This window comes from Aquarana catesbeiana, linkage group LG02 (genome assembly GCF_042186555.1).
Source record: "Aquarana catesbeiana isolate 2022-GZ linkage group LG02, ASM4218655v1, whole genome shotgun sequence".
In the NCBI taxonomy this organism is placed as follows: domain Eukaryota; kingdom Metazoa; phylum Chordata; class Amphibia; order Anura; family Ranidae; genus Aquarana; species Aquarana catesbeiana.
The window spans coordinates 307,450,464-307,472,782 of NC_133325.1; positions in this window are offsets into that span (position 1 = coordinate 307,450,464).

Here is a 22,319-nt window from a genome sequence, read left to right on the forward strand (position 1 = left end):
ACCTTGGACTGTCCCAGTATTATTGGACTGTCCCTGACCAGCCTCAGGACTACAGGTACCCTTCCTTGTCCCAGTCACTTAGTCCCAGTGCTGTCTGGCCATGAACTACAAGATTGTGTTCTAAGACCTGAGGGCAACCAAATACCGGTATACCTGCTTGCCTTAAGGAAATAGGAGCTGCTATAAGCAGAAGAAACACCAACTATAGTTCCTGACCCAGGCATCTGGCTGTGCATTACATTTGCAATTTTCTTTTCTATTGAGTGGCAATGCTTACATTTGAATGGGCTAACTAACATATAGTTAAATAGTTAAAAAGTTTGTATGGTTAAAAAAAAAACCCAGGGCCATACAGTTCACCCATGTGTGTGTATGTTTTTTTTTTTCTAACAATTCTCATGGTCTTGTATATTCTGCTTCTGTGGAAGACATCTAAAAGTCTTTTTGAAGTTGTTGACACTCTCAGCTAGTACCACTTCTTAGTTGTGAGAGTACCACATTTACTGCTCTAACAGTAAATAATTATTTTCTTCAAGTTAAGGTTAAACCTCCTTTCTTCTAACCTCAAATGGCCTTCTTCTAGTCAATCCACTTGCAGATTGTATGTTTGCCAAATGGTGTGGGGATGTTAAAGTGCAGGGAGCCATGATGGGACTAGTATGTATGAAGACATTGTGGACCAGCTCTTTTTTTCCTTTTCCTTCTTTTTTTTTCCCCTTTTTTATGGTTTATTTGGGGAAGTTCCTATTGGATCTCCCTTTCAGTATATAATGTTTATGTGCAGCCAACAACTTTATACCTCCTTGTCTCCTCTTTATTGTAGTGATCTTGCATTCAGATTGTTGATATACAGGCCCTTTTTATGGTGGTGTCTCAGTTTGACTATTTGGTAGAAAATCTCCGGTTATTATTTATCAATTTAGATAAATGTTCTCCTGCCTTGGCAAATAGGGGGTAAGGTATATTTAACATTAGGGTAAATTTCTGATGGTTTCAAGTTTATTTATTTTTTTTTTTTTCCCCTCCCTGCCTTTCAGTTTTTGTGACATCTTTGGTGTCCCCATCTTTGAGGGGGTCAGGTAGGGCTGACTGGCAGCTCCTGACTCCTGGATTCCATCCACACTGAGTGGTTGGTAAGAGTGAAGAGTGTGTGTTGTTTTTTTGTTTTTGTTTTTTTCTTTCCTGGACAGGAATTTTTCATGCATTGAAATATATTGTGTAAAATTTAGGGTATAAATGTATACAATTTTTAATCTAAGCTGTGTATTTCTACAGTTCAGTGTTTTTTTACTAGAAGACATTACAGACATCTTTAAGGCATGAATTATCCTGATGAAGTAGTGTATCTAGCGAAACGCATGGACCAACCACTGACTTCACCATATCCTCATCTGAAGTCTATATATTGTATTGTATTAGCCTTTGATGTCTTTAAATGTGAAATGCTGCAACAAAATATGGATTCAATTTTAATGGATTTGATTTGGTGATTGTAATTTTTTCACTACCAGAGGCATAATTAAAGGCCCAGCTATTTATTGTTGGATATCTAGTTTATTGTTTGAGGATGATGCCTCCTGAAGTGTAATTGTCAGGACTTGTGTCAATACCTGCTGGTGGCACTGTTGTTCTCCGAGTCAAAGGGAGCAGTTCTGGTGGCCACCAATTTGTGTCTCCCAGCAGCCAGTCTATCCAAGTAATTAGGCTGCACCTGACGTGGGCTGCTGGAAGATACTTAATCCTGCCCATAACTGAATTTCAGTGTTTCAGTGTTCTTCCTGTGAGCCATGTCCCTGCCTGATCCTGCCCCTTGTTCCTGGTTCCTGTACCTGATCCTGAGACCTGCTCCTATGACCTGCTTCCAGTACCTTGTGCCCTACTCCATCTTGTTTCCTGTCTCAGTCCTGACCTTGCCCTGCTTATGTGTGCTCCCAACACTTGTACATAGTTAGGTTATTGTTTGGGTTTCTGTACTGGTATATTTATGTTGTCATTTTACGTTGCTTATGTTTTACTCGTGTTGGTCTTGGATGTGTATTATTTGTTTAAATTAACTTCATTTAACCTCATTTAGCCTGGTTCCTAATTTATTAAGGTACAGCCCACTGATCTGGTCATCCTTGCTGGATACCTGCATTTTATAGTACCGATAGTATATGATCATTTTCAACAAACCATTTACATTCCTTTATTGTATACACTATGTGTCCTCTTCAGGGACCTTAGACTAATCTATGTAATCAATCCTCATAGCTGGGTCCTCCATGCTCCTTATCAATTGTGTTGCCCTTTGCTGCACTCTTTCTAATTCAACAATTTCCTGTACTGCATCTTCAAAATGAGGTGGAACTATTGTTTTGTAAAGGGGGAGAATTATTGATTTATCCATTGAATGCATACCCCCCTTTAAATGCATGACATTATCTGCTTGTTTTGTTAGCTGTGGCTTGTCATTGCATGATATTGCTATGTCTGTGATCTACTAGCAGCCCCAGATTTGTTTCTATTACATTCTCCCAGGGGAGCTCCTCCTAATGTGTACTTTATACTTTTTTTTGACACCCATGCCAATAATGTGAGGTCCAATACCTATGTAATGTGCATTGCCACAAACTGGTAAAGTGAAATAAATTTAACTGCTTATTGGCAGTAACCTCACTTGCTGCACCTTAAAATCATTGTGATGCTGATAACATTATAAGCAGTTGAATCTCTCAGTAGCAGACAGATGTAATTGTCAGTGTTAAGGCCCATACACACGATCTGACTTTTTGACAACAAACATGCAAATTAGCTGTTCTGGAGCAACATCCGACCGTGTGCACGCTCCATCGGACAAACTTTTTCTGTTTCCATCGGACTTTTTTTGGCTGTGCGAACGGACAAACTTTCCGGCAACAAAAGTCCGATGGAGCAAAGTACAATCTTGTGTACACAAGGGCATCGGACTTTTGTACAAACTACAGTACGCGGCCGTGAGAATGTTTCCAGTGCGAACCCATCGCGCTGGTTCTTGGCGACAGGGTACTGTAAATCTTGCGCTGGCTGCAATAGGAAAAACACATTTTCCTATTGCGGCTAGCGCAAGGGGGAATTCCCCTCTGGGGGCATGCCAGGCCCTTAGGTCTGGTATGGATTTTAAGGGGAACCCCCTACGACGAAAAAACGGCGTGAGGGTCCCCCCAAAATCCATACCAGACCCTTATCCGAGCACGCAGCGCGGCCGGTCAGGAAAGGGGTGGGGACGAGCGAGCGCCCCCCCTCCCGAATCGTACGAGGCCGCATGCCCTCAACATGGGGGGGTAGGCGCTTTGGGGCGGGGGGGCACCCTGTGGGCCCCCCACCCCAAAGCACCTTGTCCCCATGTTGATGAGGACAAGGGCCTCTTCCTGACAACCCTGGCCGTTGGTTGTCGGGGTCTGCGGGCGGGGGGCTTATCGGAATCTGGGAGCCCCCTTTAATAAGGGGGCCCCCAGATCCCGGCCCCCCACCCAATGTGAATGAGTATGGGGTACATAGTACCCCTACCCATTCACCTAGGGAAAAAGTGTCAATAAAAAAGCATATTACACAGGTTTTAAAAGTAATTTATTAGGCAGCTCCGGGGGTCTTCTTCCAACTTCAGGGGTCTTCTGCCGACTTCGGGGGCCTCTCAGGCCTCTTCTCCCTCTCTCCGGTGTCATCTCCGCACTCTCTGGTTCTTCTCCGGTGCCTTCTTCCTTCTGCCGGGCCACTATCTTCTGCTCTTTTGCCACTCTTTTGCTAGCGGAGGAGCCCGGTCTTTTCAGACGTCTTCTTCCCTCTTCTCTTCCAGAGATGTTGACACGATGCTCTCTCCGGCTGTAATGCTGTCTGTGCGCTCTGCTATGACTTATATAGGCGTTGACCCCGCCCCTATGACATCACAGTCTTGGGGCATACTGGGACTGTGAGGTCATAAGGATTCCCAAATTCCGATAAGCCCCTCGCCCGCAGACCCCAACAACCAATGGCCAGGGTTGTCGGGAAGAGGCCCTTGTCCTCGTCAACATGGGGACAAGGTGCTTTGGGGTGGGGGGCCCTCCTCCAAAGCACCCACCCCCATGTTGAGGGCATGCGGCCTGGTACGGCTCAGGAGGAGGGGTGCTCGCTCATCCCCACCCCCTTTCCTGACCTGCAAGGTTGCGTGCTCGGATAAGGGTCTGGTATGGATTTTGGGGGGACCCCCACGCTGTTTTTTTGGCATAGGGGGTTCCCCTTAAAATCCAGACCAGATCTAAGGGCCTGGTATGCCCCTGGAGGGGAACCCATGCTGGTTTTTTATTTAAAATTTGGCGTGGAGTTCCCCCTCAAGATTCATACCAAACACAGTGCCTGGCATTGGCGGGGATCCAACTCGGATCCCCGCACCAGTGTGAACCCAGCTCGCAAGATGTCAATTTCGCCGATAAAAGTGGCAAGATTGACACAATATCAGACAACAATACAGAAGTTGACCAAAGGGTGGTGGTAAAGAGCTGAAAAACCACGTGATTTGGTGAAAGTTGGCTGGAAAATTCCTGCCGTCTGTATGCAAGACAAACTTCTGGCCAACACCCTTTGTACAAAAATCCAAGGGAAAGTTTGTACAAAGTCCTATCATGTGTATGGGGCTTTACACCGTAAGCTTTCTGACAGGCAGAGAAAGCAGAGTGAGAACAGTGATGACATTTCAGTATGAAAATGCTCCTTTACTGTTCAATTAGCAGGTTAGGGGTCGATTGGTGACCTAAGGGTATTGCTTAACTGCAGTGGAAAAAAAGGGAGTTTGCTGACCTGGTTATGCTGTCTGGTAAGGGTTCCTGCACCTTGCGACTGAGTGAATGGAATTCCATTTTTTAATATGTACATAAGGCAGTTCACATGCACTCATTTCTGTCACTGTTTGCTTGGAGTTCAGTTTTCGGTAATACACCTATTATACAATGAATGAAACCCGCACAGAGTGCGATCTTTCCTAAATGAAAAATATCTATATGTCACGTTGTTATTTCAAGTCCTCCTTTATTTCACATACCAAACCGGTTAGATCACATTTGCCAGTATGCTTTGCTAATCAACATTCATATTAAAGGTTGTGGTTTCTTCTTAGACCCAATGCTTGCAAACCATGCATCCTTACATTTAATGCATAAGTTGTTTATGTAGCTATTTATGTAAATAGTAGCATTTATATCGCATTAGTTTACATTACATCTAATGCAATATTTTTTATGATTCCTAAGAGCCTGACATTTCATTGCTGGTAGTTAAATTGGCTTCTGTCTATACTGGTCCTAGAATGTGTGTACATATGCATGTGAGATAGGGGCCTTAGATTTAAAGCTCAATATATGTAAAACACTGCATTTATTGTTTGTGCTATATAAATACCTGTAATAAATAATGAATAAATAGATAAATATATGTGATTGTGGTTAGTATAGTTTAGGGGTAGCTCACATACCCACAACCAGACACTGTTCATTTGATTCTAGTTAGATCTCCATAATACGAGCTCCATTAAAAATATGCCTGTTTGACTTTCCATCATTAGTGTGACATCCTGGTTTGCAGGGCAAAATTGGAACATGTTTAAACTAAGTCATCTTCAGATCCTGTGTTATCTCACTGAACTGGCACATCCTGCTGGTATATTCTGTTGTCTCATATATGTTGGATTCCCAATTATTGGAATCATGTACTGTTTACAAACATTTGTCAGGGTAGATTTAAATATTCTTATTATTACTCTTGCCATAAAATCCACTTATTTTGGTTTCTGAATGAAATGTAACTGCTGTATTAAGAATTCATTGTTTCAAATCTTCTTAATAATATATTAACATAATCTAACACGACTGGACTTTTCCAGTTAAATAGTGCAAGGGTCTGGCTCCAGCTAAGTGAAAACTGATTATATATGTTTCGGTTCTTTGTACTTTGCCATGCTTCCTGAATGAGCCAGGATATGTGACCAAATAAAACACAATGGACAATTGCATAGTACAATATAGTGTAAGCAAGCTCATAAGGGTCAAAATGGTGTAGGCATTCCAAGGAAACAAAAGCTGTATATTTTTCTACAATATTAGAAAATGTGTTTTGTGTATCATTTATATTTCTACATAATTATAAACACGCTGTAATCTAGTTTGTACTTTTAAAAAGCCATAGAAAGAACACAAAGTGTATTTTAAAGTCAGGAGGCAACATACTGTAAGTAGTCAAGGTGGCTGTAATCTGTAAACTGAACTTGCTGCTTGCAGGTAATATGTGGATTTAATAACTTCTCCCATTTTACCTTTTAAACTCAGTGACAAAATCCTTAGAGAGTGATGTGCTGCAATTGCCTTTCTTTTTATTTCTTTCTCTAAAGTTCCAGCTATAAAGTTTATATGTGATCTTTTCAGCAATGTTTGAAATGCCCCCAGCAAAAACCAAAGAGACGTGGTTTCATTATCATACAGACAACATATGACCCAAACATCAATGTACTCATTTTGTGGCAAAATGGAATGTTTTTTTTTTTTTTTAGTTTTGTATATATTTTTTCAATTCTGATAGATGTTTGTTGCTGTACGTGTCCCCCTGGTGGTTTTCCATTCACCTCCTCTCCAAACTCAGGGGAACTCCCCTTTTAGAAAGTTGTCAATAGTTTATATATTTTTTCGGTTTGGTTTTGTTGTCTCCTTTTGGGGGATTTTGGGGTTTGAGTGTTTTTTTTTTTTTCACCAACGTAGGAAGCAGTGGGTGGTTGGGGGGTGGCAGGGTTTAGGAGGAGTGGCCAGGTAGACCGAGACTATAGTTGGGAGGAACATCAGAAAGGGTACCTATGCTTGTCTCTTGCCTCCTTTTTTTTGGTGAAGAAACGTGATATATATGGATGTAAGGATATGTTTCCAGGAGATATTTTTTGTATTTTATATTTATTATATGTTTGTAATGATAGATATATATATAGTGGCTCATGTGAAACGTTCCTGGTTTCTTATGGTTGTTTTTTTTTATTATTATTATTTCAGGAATATTATCTGGGTCTTTGATTGTCTTGTATTGTTATGTCCTTATTGAATAAAAAGAATTGAAACGAAGAAAGTTGTCAGTGAAAGAAGTGTCCCTATTGGAAGATTTCCCCATGTCACTTTTTTCAGTGACCAAGACAAATAAAGATGATGAATCTCTGCAGCAGGAACTTGTACAGCAATTAAAACCTGATAGACATTGTATATCTTTTAAAATCTATCCAAATTTAGGAAAATGTGTGTGTGTGTGTGTGTGTGTGTATATATATATATATATATATATATATATATATATATATATATATGTGTGTGTGTGTGTGTGTGTGTAGGCTTAGAAGGGCCTAAAGGGGGATTTTGGTTAAGCCAATAATAGAGGGGGGGGGGTAGAGGGGGCACAGAACAGCTGTATTGTCAGTGAATCGGAAGTTGTTGCAGGGACAGCTGAAAAACTGCTATAATTAAATCTGTTAAATTGTGTTAGCGTCTTGTTCTTCCCACACAAACCCCCTTAAAAGACCAGCAGACTTGGAAGGGCTAAAAAGGGGCTTTTGTTTAAACCAGCCCCGTCATCATAAAATGGGAGGGCCACAGTGAAGTCAGTGTCAGTGAAATTAAAACTGTTGCAGGCAAAGTATAGAGAGATGCTAAACTTTTTTTGTTTTGTTTTTTTGCTGTAAGGCAGAGGTGTCAAACTCAATTACATTGCAGAGCTCATCAGCATTATGGTTGTCCTCAAAGGGCTGGTTGTAGCTGTAAGATTATATAAATTTATGTAAGGCTTTTTTTCTCAGAGAATAGGTGCAAGAACTCAATCACACCTCCCACCAGAAGTGCATTATGTGTGAAGTTCAGGGGTGTGCTATCTACAGAATGCAGAATTCAGGGGTGCGCTATCTACAGAATGCAGAATTCAGGGGTGCACTATGTACAGAGTGCAGAGTTCAGGGGTACACTATGTACAGAGTGCAGAGTTCAGAGGTGCACTTCGTCCAGAGTGCAGAGTTCAGGGGTGTGCTACCTATAGAGTGCATGGTTCAGGGGTTTTCTATGCATAGAGTGCTGAAATACGCTCTCTTTCACAGGCTGTTCGCATATCACTTGCACCCTTCCCCCTGGGTGCAAGGGCTACATGAAATTGGAGGGCTGGAATCGTCCCACGGGCCTAGTGTACGACACATGTGCTGTAAGGTCTTCCTTTAAAAAATGGGATGTTGTTTCAAGAGTTGATATTTGGTGATTTCATACATTTTGGGGGGTATATTCGTTTTTATGCTATGTTGAAAGGGCTGCTATTGTGAATTTTTCACAGCACCCCATCCCAATAATTAAAATAAAATTTAGGCATACACCATCTAGGCACCTGCCTGTACTTTTTGAATTTAGGTCTAGCCTTGCTAATTTGTAAATTGTCCTGCTTTTGGTCTTTATGTCCATGTAGCAAAACAACTGCCTATATTTTTTTTGAGCTTCAGGTTTGGGTCAAGGTTAAACTCAACCCATTTGCAGTTCATGGACAAGTGTGAACTAATGCATCTGTTTGTCACTATAGTAACTAATAGGGATGAGCTTCGAGTTCGAGTCGAACAGCCGAACAGCGAACAATTTTGGGTGTTCGCAGCAAACACCGCGGAACACCCTTTAAAAGTCTATAGGAGAAATCAAAAGTGCAAATTTTAAAGGCTTATATGCAAGTTATCATCATAAAAAGTGTTTAGGGACCTGGGTCCTGCCCCAGGGGACAAGGATCAATGCAAAAAAAAGTTTTAAAAAAGGCCATTTTTTCAGGAGCAGTGATTTTAATAATGGTTAAATTGAAACAATAAAAGTGTAATATTCCTTTAAATTTCGTACCTGGGGGGTGTCTATAGTATGCCTATAAAAGGGCACATGTTTCCCGTGTTTAGAACAGTCTGACAGCAAAATGATATTTCAATGGAAAAAAAGTCATTTATAACTACTCGCGGCTATTAATGAATTGCCGGTCCGACAATACACATAAATGTTCATTGATAAAAACGGCACGGGATTTCCCCAACGGGGAACCCCGAACCACAATTTTAAAAAAAATTACATGAGGGGTCCCCCTAAATTCCATAACAGGCCCTTCAGATCTGGTATGGATATTAAGGGGAACCCCGGACAAATTTTTTTTTTTTAAATGGCGTGGGGTCCCCCTCAAAATCTATACCAGACCCTTCAGGTCTGGTATGGATTTTAAGGGGGACCCCGTGCCAAAATTTAAAAAAAAAAATGGCATGGGGTCCCCCTAAAAATCCATACCAGACCCTTATCCGAGCATGCAACCTGGCAGGCCGCAGGAAAAGAGGGGGGGACGAGAGAGCGCCCCACTCCTGAACTGAACCAGGCCACATGCCCTCAACATTGGGAGGGTGCTTTGGGGTAGCCCCCCAAAACACCTTGTCCCCGTGTTGATGGGGACAAGGGCCTCATCCCCACAACCCTTGCCCGGTGGTTGTGGGGGTCTGCGGGGGGCTTATCGGAATCTGGAAGCCCCCTTTAACAAGGGGACCCCCAGATCCTGGCCCTCCCTCCTGTGTGAAATGGTAAGGGGTACCATTTCACAAAAAAACTGTCAAAAATGTTAAGAATGACAAGAGACAGTTTTTGACAATTCCTTTATTTAAATGCTTCTTCTTTCTTCTTTCTTCTTTCTTTTATCTTCTCTCTTCCTTCGGTTTCTTCCTCCATCTTCTTCTTCTTCTTCTGGTTCTTCTGGTTCTTCCTCCAGTGTTCTCGTCCTGTATCTTCATCCGCGGCATCTTCTTCTCTTCTTCTCCTCGGGCCGCTCCGCATCCATGATGGCATGGAGGGAGGCTCCCGCTGTGTGACGCTTCTGCTCTTCTGACAGGTCTTAAATAACGGGGACGCACGGGGACTTGACGGGGACTTCCCTGTGGCATTCCCCGTGATGTCAGAGGGGGCGGGGTCACCCATTACGTAAAACTGCCCCCTTCTGACGTCACGGGGAATGCCGCATATGACCTTCTGTGAAAAATATTGACAGCTGAGTATCTGACACTGTAATGGGATTGCAGCAAAAATAAAAAAAAATAAAAAACACCACTTCCTCGTAGCCAGCTGGTGGGGATATGGCTGGATTAACTGAGGAGGAGGAAAGTTGACATGAGCAGCCATAGTGTTAAGCCAAGTGGCTTTTCTGTGCCCTTACTGCCAACTTGTTTTTAAGGTGCTGCCCTCACCTAGCTCTATGTTGCTGAGTCATGTGTTTTATCATGCATGTGAAATTCTTGCAGCAAAAAAATAAGTTTAAAAAAAGTTCAAAGTATAACTAAAGACAGAACTTTTTTTGTAAATATTTGATCGTTACGATCGTTACCAGGGCTGACTACTCAGCTGCCACTCAACGTGCACCCCTAATATTGTGCAGTAGTGATTGAATCAAGAAAGAAGAGCAACACTAACCTAATAAATCAAAGTGCTCAATGTGTCAAAATCACAACATAATGTGTTTGTTTATCCAAAAAGTCTCTAAAACACAAACACTCCCCCCAATGTGCATAAATAAATACCTAATAATAATCATATGCGTCAGGGAAGACTCATGCATGTGCACAGGCTCATGGTTCCTGTAACCCCTGTTTGTGGCCGTTTAGCGAGTGTATGCACATGAGTGCGCACACAGGTTCACACATGCACGTGCATGAGTGCACATTGGCGTCAGGCGGGCTATTTAAACACTTCAGCCCCGGAAGATTTGGCTGCTCAATGACCAGGTCATCGTTTGCAATACGGCACTGCGTTGCTTTAAGTAACAATTGCACAGTCGTGCAACACTGTACCCAAACAAAATCCTTTTTTTCCCACAAATAGAGTTCTCTTTTGGTGGTATTTGATCGCCTCTGCGGTTTTTACTTATTACGCTATAAACAAAGGAAGAGTGACAATTTTGAAAAAAACACAATATCATTTACTTTTTGCTATAATAAATATCCCACATTTTTTATAAAAAAAAAAAAAAAAACAAAAACAAATGTTTTCCTCAGTTTAGGCCGATATGTATTCTTCTACATATTTTTGGTAAAAAAAATCGCAATAAGCGTATATTGATTGGTTTGCGCAAAAGTTATAGCATCTACAAAATAGGGATAGATTTATGGCATTTTTATTATTATTTTTATTTTTTTACTAGTAATGGCGGCGATCTGTGATTTTTTTATTGGGACTGCGATATTGCAGCGGACAAATTGGACACTTTTGACACATTTTTGGGACCGCTGACAATTATACAGTGATCAGTGCTATAAAAATGCACTGATTACTGTATAAATGTCACTGGCAGGGAACGGGTTAACACTAGGGGGCGATCAAGGGGTTAACTGTGTTCCCTAGGTGTGCTCTAACTGTAGGGGGGATGGGACTGTCTAGGAGGAGAGAGAGATCGGTGTTCATACTTAGAATGAGCACACAATCTGTCTCTACTCCCCTTACACACACAGATCCCGGTTCTCGCTCTGTCACAAGCGATCGCAGGTGCCCATTTCGCACAGCTGTGCCATTCTTCCACAGTAAAACTGCTGCGGCTGATCGGCAAGCAGTTAAACTGCACTAGTTCCTTCTGTCAGTGCTGTTTGGCCTATTACATTTCTGAAGCATCTGTGTATTTGTTCCTGTGTTGCTCTTCTATTGCCCACCCAATCTGCTCCTGATTTTTCCTGAACTCTGCCTGCACCAACTCCTGGTTTGCCTCTGGTCCACGCTTCTGCCTTACCCTTCTGCTCATCTGCCTTGTTGTTACCGACCCCAATCTGACTCCTGACTACTCTTCTGCCTGCTAGTTGCTGACCTGGACTGTCTGACCTTGCCTTGGTTCTTCTTCCTGCACCTGATCCAGCTGTAGCTGTGCCTGACATCAGTTTCTACTCTTCTGTCAGCGTGCCACCAGTCAGCTGCTCCTGCGTATCCTGACACACATCAGCATTCTCCAGCAGGAGTCTTATCAGGCACCTGTGCCACTCTGTACTCCCCTGTTACTGTACCAGGGCTCCTGAGCCAGGGCTGTAAGAGAGGCCTTCCTCTACACTTCAGGCTCCATCACCAGGTACGTTACAATATGTACAAATATCAAATATTTCAAATCACTATAAGATGCTTTAAAACTGTGCAAATGTGCCACACAATATTGTGTGCCACACAATATGTTTAATATGATTTATTAAACTGGAGAATGCAAAATCTGGTGCATCTCTGCATGGTAGCCAGTTTCTAACTTCAACTTGTTCAATTAAGCTTTGATAAGAAATCTTGGAAGCTGGTTTTTATGCACAACTGCACCAGATTTTGCACTCTTCATTTTCAGGAAATCAATCCCAATAGTGTCAAAGTTAAAAAAGGTGCTTCAAAAAAGTCCATAGAAGTGTTGTATTCCAAAATCAGTAAGGCCTTAGATGTGATCCATCTGAATGTGAGTGCCACACTATTCCAGCTCTTAGAGGTGCTCTTTTTCTACATATCTATGTACCAATATACCTGTTTGTATTTCATAGTCAGAGTCTAAATTGCAGTTTCTTCTATTTCTGATGAGCTGCCCCTCGGGTGTCCCTTTTATCCACTTAGGATGACAAAGTACAGGATAGTAAGCCCTTTGACACAGCATTTTTCACAGGGTATAAGTACAAAATGATAGATAAGATTGTAAAAAAATATTTGCCCATATCCCACTCTAGGTAAAATATTACCCAAGAAACCAAAATGTATATACAGGAAAGCCCCAGGACTTAGGAATAAAAAAGTACAAAATATTCCAGACCCACAAGAAAACGTTCTGTCTGCAAAAATTAGCATTTTAAACAACATTCAGAAAGGGTTCAGGAAACACAGCTTCCAAAACATTTTAGGTTGGCCCAAAATAAAGATCCAACCTTTTTTTTTGGGGATAGGCAAGGTTATTAAACATTGAAGAGAGTCCAACCTGCAGAAGGAAATTTCTAAAAATGAGACACATTGAATGCATAAGCTGGAAACGCTGTCCCCAATGGTATGAATATAGATAATAATCTTAAATTGGTTGTAAAGTCTTGTTTTTTTCCCACAAAAATAACAAACATGTTATACTTACCTGCTCTGTACAATGGTTTTGCACAGAGCAGCCCAGATCCTCCACTTATCGGATCCCTCTTCTGTGCTCCTGGCCCCTCCCTCCTGTTGAATGCCCCCACAGCAAGCAGCTTGCTATGAGGACACCCAAGCCGAGCTGCAGTTGTTTGTCCATTCAGACACGGAGCTGTGGTTTGCCCCCCCCCCCCTCTCTCTCCTGATTTGGCTTACTGACTTTCATTGACAGCAGCAGGAGCCATTGACCCTGCTGCTGTGTTTCAGCCAATCAGGAGAGAGAGACCAGGATGGCCGAGACACTTGTGGACGTTGCTAGACAGAGATGAGGCTCCAGTAAGTATTAGAGGGAGACTTTTTATCTTAAGATAAAAAAACTTTACAACCACTTTAACTGTTTTATTATGGACTTTTAATGATTGTACAATTCTAGTAGGTTTAATACACAATCTTTGAGGTAAACGCAATCCCTGAAGGTCTTTTTTATTATTTTTTATTCACTTTTTTATTATCTTATGGTAATTATAATATGATAATATGATTCAATTTGATATTTTTATATACATAGTTAGAGAAACCTGATGCTTCCAGGGCTCATCCAAAAAGGGAGAGCATTATGAGTAGAGATTGTATTTAATAAAAGCTGATTATATACTATATGCTAATTCAACCCCTAGATGGCACTGCTCATATTGCATGGTTTATCAAATTATAGTACTAGTTGTATTTAAGGACATGAGTTTGTACCTTGGTATATAAAAATATTAAGAATGTAATTGGAAAGAGGTAATATACTGAAAAGCATGACCGGTGTTCCGTCAAAAGGGCCAACTCTTTAAAATCTCCAATTACATCACTTCCGGTGACTTTCCAGCAGCAGTAGTTGCAGATTTCAACAACTTGGCTGTTTTCACAGAACACCAGTAGTGTATATACTACGGTACACGACTAGTTGGCTGTTTTGACAGAACACCGGCTGAGGTGTAAAAAAGTTGTCGCCGCCTTGAAGCTGGCCATGTTGGTTACTAGCAGGCAAACTAACAATATCCACTCTTTGTATTGTGTACCATAGTGTATATGCTGCAGATGTTCTGTGAAAACAGCCAAGTCCTCAAAATCTGCAATTACTGCTGCTGGAAAGTAGGGATGAGCTTCGAGTTTGAGTCGAACTCATGTTCGACTCGAACATCGGCTGTTCGCAAGTTCGCCGAACAGCGAACAAATTTGCAGCAAATTCGAATGCTGCGGAACGCCCTTTAAAAGTCTATGGGAGAATTCAAAAGTGCTAATTTTAAAGGCTTATATTCATGGTATTGTCATAAAAAGTATTTGGGGACCTGGGTCCTGCCCCAGGAGACCTGGATCAATGCAAAAAAAAGTTTTAAAAACAGCCGTTTTTTCGGGAGCAGTGATTTTAATCATGCTTAAAGTGAAACAATAAAAGTGTAATATCCCTTTAAATTTCGTACCTGGGGGGTGTCTATAGTATGCCTGTAAAGGGGCGCATGTTTCCTGTGTTTAGAACAGTCTGACAGCAAAATGACATTTCAAAGGAAAAAAAGTCATTTAAACTACTTGCGGCTATTAATGAATTGCCGGTCCGAAAATACACATAAAAGTTCATTGATAAAAACGGCATGGGAATTCCCCACAGGGGAACCCCGAACCAAAATTTAAAAAAAAAATGACGTGGGGGTTTCCCCTAAATTCCATACCAGGCCCTTCAGGTCTGGTATGGATATTAAGGGGAACCCCGGACAAAATTAAAAAAAAAAAATGTTGTGGGGTCCCCCTCAAAATCTATAATAGACCCTTCAGGTCTGGTATGGATTTTAAGGGGAACCCAGCACCAACATTTTTTAAAAAAACAGCTTGTGGTCCCCCAAAAATCCATACCAGACCCTTATCTGAGCACGCAACCTGGCATGCCGCAGGAAAAGAGGGGGGATGAGAGAGCGCCCCCCCTCCTGAACCATACCAGGCCACATGCCCTCAACATTGGGAGGGTGCTTTGGGGTAGCCCCCCAAAACACCTTGTCCCCATGTTGATGAGGACAAGGGCCTCATCACCACAACCCTGGCCTGTGGTTGTGGGGGTCTACGGGCGGGGGGGTTATCGGAATCTGGAAGCCCCCTTTAACAAGGGGATCCCCAGATCCCGGCCCTCCCCCCTGTGTGAAATGGTAAGGGGGTACAAAAGTACCCCTACCATTTCACTAAAAAAACTGTCAAAAATGTTAAAAATGACAAGAGACAGTTTTTGACAATTCCTTTATTTAAATGCTTCTTCTTTCTTCTATCTTCTATCTTCCTTCGGTTTCTTCCTCTATCTTCTTCTTCTTCTGGTTCTTCCTCTGGTGTTCTTGTCTGGCATCTTCCTCCGCGGCATCTGCGTCTTCTTCCCTTCTTCTCTGGGCCGCTCCACATCCATGATGGCATGGAGGGAGGCTCCCGCTGTGTGACGCTTCTCCTCTTCTGACGGTTCTTAAATAACGGGGAGCGGGGCCACCCGGTGACCCCGCCCCCCTCTGGCGCACGGTGACTTGACGGGACTTCCCTGTGGCATTCCCCGTGATGCCACAGGGAAGTCTAGTTAAGTTACCGTGCATCAGAGGGGGGTGGGGTCACCTGGTGGCCCCACCCCCCCATTATTTACGAACCGTCAGAAGAGGAGAAGCGTCACACAGCAGGAGCCTCCCTCCATGCAATCATGGATGTGGAGCGGCCCGAAAAGAAGATGAAGAGAAGAAGATGAAGAGAAGAAGATGAAGATGAAGAGAAGAAGATGAAGAGAAGAAGATGAAGAGAAGAAGATGAAGAGAGAAGCGTCATACTGCGGGAGCCTCCCTCCATGCCATCATGGATGCGGAGCGGCCCAGAGAAGAAGACGCCGACGCCGCCGAGGAAGATGCCGGACGAGAACACCTGAGGAAGAACCAGAAGAACCATAAGAAGAAGAAGATGGAGGAAGAAACCGAAGGAAGATAAAAGATAGAAGAATGAAGAAAGAAGCATTTAATTAAAGGAATTGTCAAAAACTGTCTCTTGTCATTTTTAACATTTTTGACACTTTTTTAGTGAAATGGTAGGGGTACTTATGTACCCCCTTACCATTTCACACAGGGGGGAGGGCCGGGATCTGGGGGTCCCCTTGTTAAAGGGGGCTTACAGATTCTGATAAGCCCCCCACCCACAGACCCCCACAACCACCTGCCAGGGTTGTGGGGATGAGGCCCTTGTCCTCATCAACATGGGGACAAGGTGTTTTGGGGGGCTACCCCAAAGCACCCTCCCAATGTTGAGGGCATGTGGCCTGGTACGGTTAAGGAGGGGGGCGCTGTCTTGTCCCCCCTCTTTTCCTGCGGCCTGCCAGGTTGCGTGCTCGGATAAGGGTCTGGTATGGATTTTTGGGGGGACCCCACGCCGTTTTTTTTTTTTTTTTTTTTTTTTTGGGCTGGGGTTCCCCTTAATATCCATACCAGACCTGAAGGGCCTGGTATGGAATTTAGGGGGACCCCTCACGTCTTTTTTTTTTTTAATTTTGGTTCGGGGTTCCCCTGTGGGGAATTCCCATGCTGTTTTTATCAATGAACTTTTATGTGTATTGTCAGACCGGCAATTCATTAATAGCCGCGAGTAGTTTAAATGACTTTTTTTCCTTTGAAATGTCATTTTGCTGTCAGACTGTTCTAAACACGGGAAACATGCGCCCCTTTACAGGCATACTATAGACACCCCCCAGGTACGAAATTTAAAGGGATATTACACTTTTATTGTTTCACTTTAAGCATTATTAAAATCACTGCTCCTGAAAAAACGGCCGTTTTTAAAACTTTTTTTTGCATTGATCCATGTCCCCTCCCGACTGTGCTCCACTCATCAGCCCTCCTGGCTGCGACCAGTTGTCCTCCCTGGAGTCTCTTAACAGTGTTCTCTCCCGCTGTCCTCTCCTTGCTCTTTCTCTTCTTGTGTCTATGGACTGAAGGTTTGTTGTTATAACTCACCTTACTCTATCCAAAAACAAAAAACAAAGCTTTGCCTATAGTTCCCTTTTAACCTACAATTAACAGCAAATTAAATGCAACCCAAAAAAATATCCCTTGAAATAAAAGTCCAGCCAAAAATCTGTAGGCCTTGCAGCACATAAAAGAAAAATTCACTGTGGATAGGACACCAGCTAAAAGTTACCACTGACCTTAAACACACTACACATAAAATAAAAAACAAAAAAGCTCCCAATAATAAAAACAAAAAGGCAGAAAAGTACCATAAGTGATTGCCCAAAGACCAAACAATCAGAAATAAAGTTGATTTTTTTACTGACCCTAATCTCTCACTCTGTCTTTTGTCAGCTTCAACTTCACTGACACTATTGGGTTGATTTAATAAAGTCAAAAAATGCTGTTCACTTTGCAAGGGAATTTTTACTTATCTTAGTGAATGAGGTGAAGCTCTGCAATCACTATGTATGCAGTGTCATATAAAATGCTAGTGATGTTGAAATGTTATATTAGAGGCGGTGTGGACTCTAATGGTACTTCCATGGATAACAACACAAATTTCATAAAAACATGATTTTATTAAAAAAAATGTTTTTAAAACATACACTATCCTAGTGATAGTTGAGCAGATAACTACCAGAAGAGTGATTGGGGACAATAGACAACATACAGAATAAATACTGTATACAATATTTGGATTAAAGAATACAAGCAGAGAATAGTCAATGTAAGTTTTCTGGAACTGTATTTTTAACCACTTCCCGCCAAGCCTATTGTCAAATGATGGCTGCGAGAGACCTTTGTTGCTCTGGGTGGACGTTGAGTGATCAGTGTACCGGCCTGCTGCCGGTACCATGTGATTGCTTCCACCAAGCAAGAAGTATGCGGAAATACTTTATTGCACTGTTATCTTGATCAATCCCATACCTAATGTATCACTATTTGTGCACTAGTGTCCATACTGTGACCCACTGAGCTTAAGATGTCAGCATTGCATTATAATGAGGAAAAATGTTGTTTTCCAGGGGATACACAATGTGAACAAGATGTCATTAGTGGCTTCTTTTTATTTGACAGGGTAATGCAGTGATAGAAAAAGTAACTTCCTTACGTACTTGCCTCTGTTTGTAATGTCTTTTTAATGGCCTAAAAGAATTTTACTCCTCAAGGAAGTTAACCTTCTCTTTTCACCAAATTAATGAGTAGCTAAGCATTACATTTACTTCATATGAAAAAAATGCTGTTGGGAAACTTATCTGACCTGTGAATATTTGTATATACTATGTATATTACATTAATTTGGTAATCTAAAAAAAAACTTTTGCTTTCCTATCTGTAATTTCTGTGGTATTCCTAATCACATCGTAGGTTCCACCTTTGCTCCTTCATACAAAAATTGTGGTTTATTAGAGTAATACTACTAAGATTTTTTATCAGCCACCAGTTAGGTTCATACCTGCCTTTGAAAGGAAAATCTAATTAGAGATACATCAAGCAGAAAGAGAAGTTAAGCAGATCTGGCTACTCTATATGTGGGGGACATTATACAATGTGGCTTCAGTGAATTGTCTTAAAATTAAATGAAAGCAACTGAAGGGAAATTTATGATTTTAAAACAGTTAAAACTGTTTACTGTTCTACTTGTCTCCCAGATTCCCTTTACAACTTGGAGCCCAACTTGGGTTCCCTGCTCCCCCCATTAATAAACAACCTCTCCTTTGTGGGCCCTGCTGCCTATATCTTGTTCTGTTTATGGTTTTCTACATACCTGTTCTGAAGTCTTAAGGCCATCAATGTGGCCACAGGGTCATCTTAATTTTTGCCTCCAATGCAGGCCAAGGTGTCAGTGAAATACCCTGAGTTGAACACCACCACTAAATGAGCATGTGGCAGGTGGAAACACAAAATAACATGTTCTAAGCTGTATTAAAAATGCAGCTACTGTATATATGATTCAAAGTATCTACCTAACAGGTTCTTGAGGGAGGGGGGGTTTCAGTTACAGTCACAAGATAAAAATAGCTGCTCTATAAATATTGGGTTTTACCACCAATGCCCTCCTCTTTAGTTCCATGAGAGTTAATGACATCAGGGCTAGTTACTTGTAAAAACAGGGTTTCAAATTAGAAGGGTGCTCAGGAAAGTTACACTTTAAAGAGTCCTTACTATTTGCAGGTGACCTTAAAATTCTTGTAAAAGTAGTGTGCTAGAATATAGAGGTTAAACATCTGGTTACACACAGTACTGAGGCAAAACAGTCTAATTGTTTAAAGTGGTATTAAATCCCAAAACAAAAATGGAATATATTGTAGCCTATGAATCTTTAGTTTTTTATTTTATTTTCACATGGTGGTCTGACCAGTAACATACTGTTTATCTTAAGGTGTCTTCACTTTAGATGGAGGTGCAATGAAGACACCTTCAGGCAGTATCATTGTCAATCTGGGGAGAGGGTAATGTTAGATGCACTAGGTTTCGATGGACTTGACTAACCAATTATTGGTTAGACTTGACTAACCACGTATTACTAATTTACTATCAGATATATCAGTCTGGATGTCACACCACTTCCTCAATCTCAATCTATCCAAAACTGAACTTATAATTTTTCCTCCCCCATATGCCACTTTCCCTGATCTCTCTGTCAAAATCGATGGCACAACTATAAGCCCATCCCCACATGCCAAGGTTCTAGGTGTCATCCTAGACTCTGAACTCTCCTTCAAGCAACACATCCAATCACTGTCCAAATCCTGCCGCCTCAACCTCCGCAACATCTCCAAAATACGCCCCTTTCTAACCAATGACACAACAAAGCTTTTAATTCACTCGCTTGTCATCTCTCACCTCGACTACTGCAACTCCCTTCTCATTGGCTTGCCTCTACATAGTCTATCACCTCTTCAATCTATCATGAATGCCGCTGCCAGACTCATCCGCCTTACCAATCGCTCTGTGTCTGCCACTCTTCTCTGTCAATCCCTCCACTGGCTTCCGCTCGGCCAAAGAATTAAATTCAAAATTCTAACAACTACGTACAAAGCCATCCACAATTTTGTCCCCAGCTACATCATTAGCTTAGTCTCTAAATACCAACCTACTTGTTCTCTTTGTTCCTCTCAAGACCTCCTGCTCTCTAGCTCCCTCTTCACACCTCCTCCCATGCTCGCCTCCAGGACTTTTCCAAAGCCTCTCCAATCCTATGGAATGCCCTACCCCAATCTGTCCGCTTATCTCCTACTTTATTAGCTTTTAGACGATCCCTGAAAACCATTCTCTTCAGAGAAGCCTATCCTACCCACACCTAACAACTGTATTTTCATTTTTTCCATCAGCTCATCCCCCACAGTTATTACCTTTTTGTTTCCACTTGACCCTCCCTTCTAGATTGTAAGCTCTAACAAGCAGGGCCCTCTGATCCCTCCTGTATGGATTTGTATTGTAAGGCGGTACACAGTACACTTGTAAAGCGCTGCTCAAACTGTTGGCGTTATATAAATCCTGTATAATAATAATAATAATAATAACTAATTTAAGCCAATCTCCAGCTAACACTTTCTAAGCAGTTACAGCAAACAGTATTTTTTTTTCCTTTTGGGATAAAGGTTTGGAATAAAAGCTGATTAATGTAAGCATTCCTGACAGTGTTAAATGGTTTGTCTCCATGTGTCTCATCTAACTGCCACTTTTGCTGGAAAGTTTGGTCTGTTAAAAGAAGTCAAAAATAGTAGACTTGATAGCTGGATCATAAGGAGAAAATAAAGGGGAAAAAAAACTTAAAAAAAAAAATGTAATGCTGCCACCACATCAAAGAATTGATCACTTTAGATATGATAATTTTGGGGGGTTTAATAGCACTTTAAGTGATGGCATTAGCCTTTAGAATGGTTAAAATATAGCAAAGAAAGTTTCATTTGTGACAGTGAAGGTAATTGAATGTTATAATTATTTAGTGAATTCTGTTTCTTCCGGGAAATTTGTAAATCTTGCTGAAAAATTAGTCTCACTATTTTTATCCTCAGTAATCCAGGATTTGTCTTTTGTATATATTTAATATTGCAAAAAAATTTTATTGACATTACTGTATTATTCACATTCGTATTACAGTTAACTTTCCTTTTTCCTGAGCTGCCTTAATTTTTTCCCTAACTCAACCTAGCTATTCCCAGATCCAAAATTGCATTTTTTTCTTAATAATCCTCCCACTTTTAGTAAAGCCCTGCTCTCCTAGCTGCGGTAACACAAGAATACACAAAGCAAGTCAGAAAATTGGTCAAGTATGAAATAAGATGCATACATACATACTTAGTTTGTGAAAATCTTCCATAGGATGGGATCAACTTGGCCTGTGTACCACCAAACTGTCATTTTGTAGCAACAGGAAAGTACAAAGAAACAAGATTAGTGACTCACGAACTGCCACTTGACCTAAATAATTAATCCAATCACCTAGCTTTTTTTTCTGTTCTCAGGGATTTCTGTGTGACATATCTGGTTTACATACAGCAAGGTGCTTAGCCTAAAGAGCAAGGCGTAGTTATGTGAAAAAAAAAATAGCTGTAATGCTTGATTTCAAGACTCAAAATTAGAATTTCTCCATTGGAATGGAACTAATTAAATGAATTTACAAAATGCAGAAAGCAATGAGCCAAAAATCGCTTGGCAGACTTAATGTATATTGGCAGATGAGTGCAGATGGATTGCTGTAACATGGCTAGTTGTAATTGCTTTGATCTTACAAACTATATTTTTAATTATGTTGTTTGTTCCTAGCTGAAAAACATGATCCAAAATATGCATGAATTTATTCTTTTTTATAGTCCTGTGGAATTTAATGTCAGAGGAATATGTTTATGTGACATTAGGATAAAAACAATAATAAATTATAAAATCAAAAAGTTCAAGAAGTTTTAGAGCATTGCTTTATGGTATATTGTGGGTTGTTAATGTATACGTTATCATTTGATGATATCAAAACAGTACAATTATTTTTGCATGTTTGTTCCACAACAAACTTCCTATAGGATCCAAGTGGAAGATCTGACTTTCCCTTTGTGTCCAAGCTGGAGTAGTTCATTAATTCATTAATAGAAGATCAATCTATTTTAAAATAGAAAAAAAATATCTGTATACATATGTATTTCTTAACAATGAAATTCTCTTATTTGCTCCTTCATTGATACGGTAGGTTAGTGAGCATTCTCAA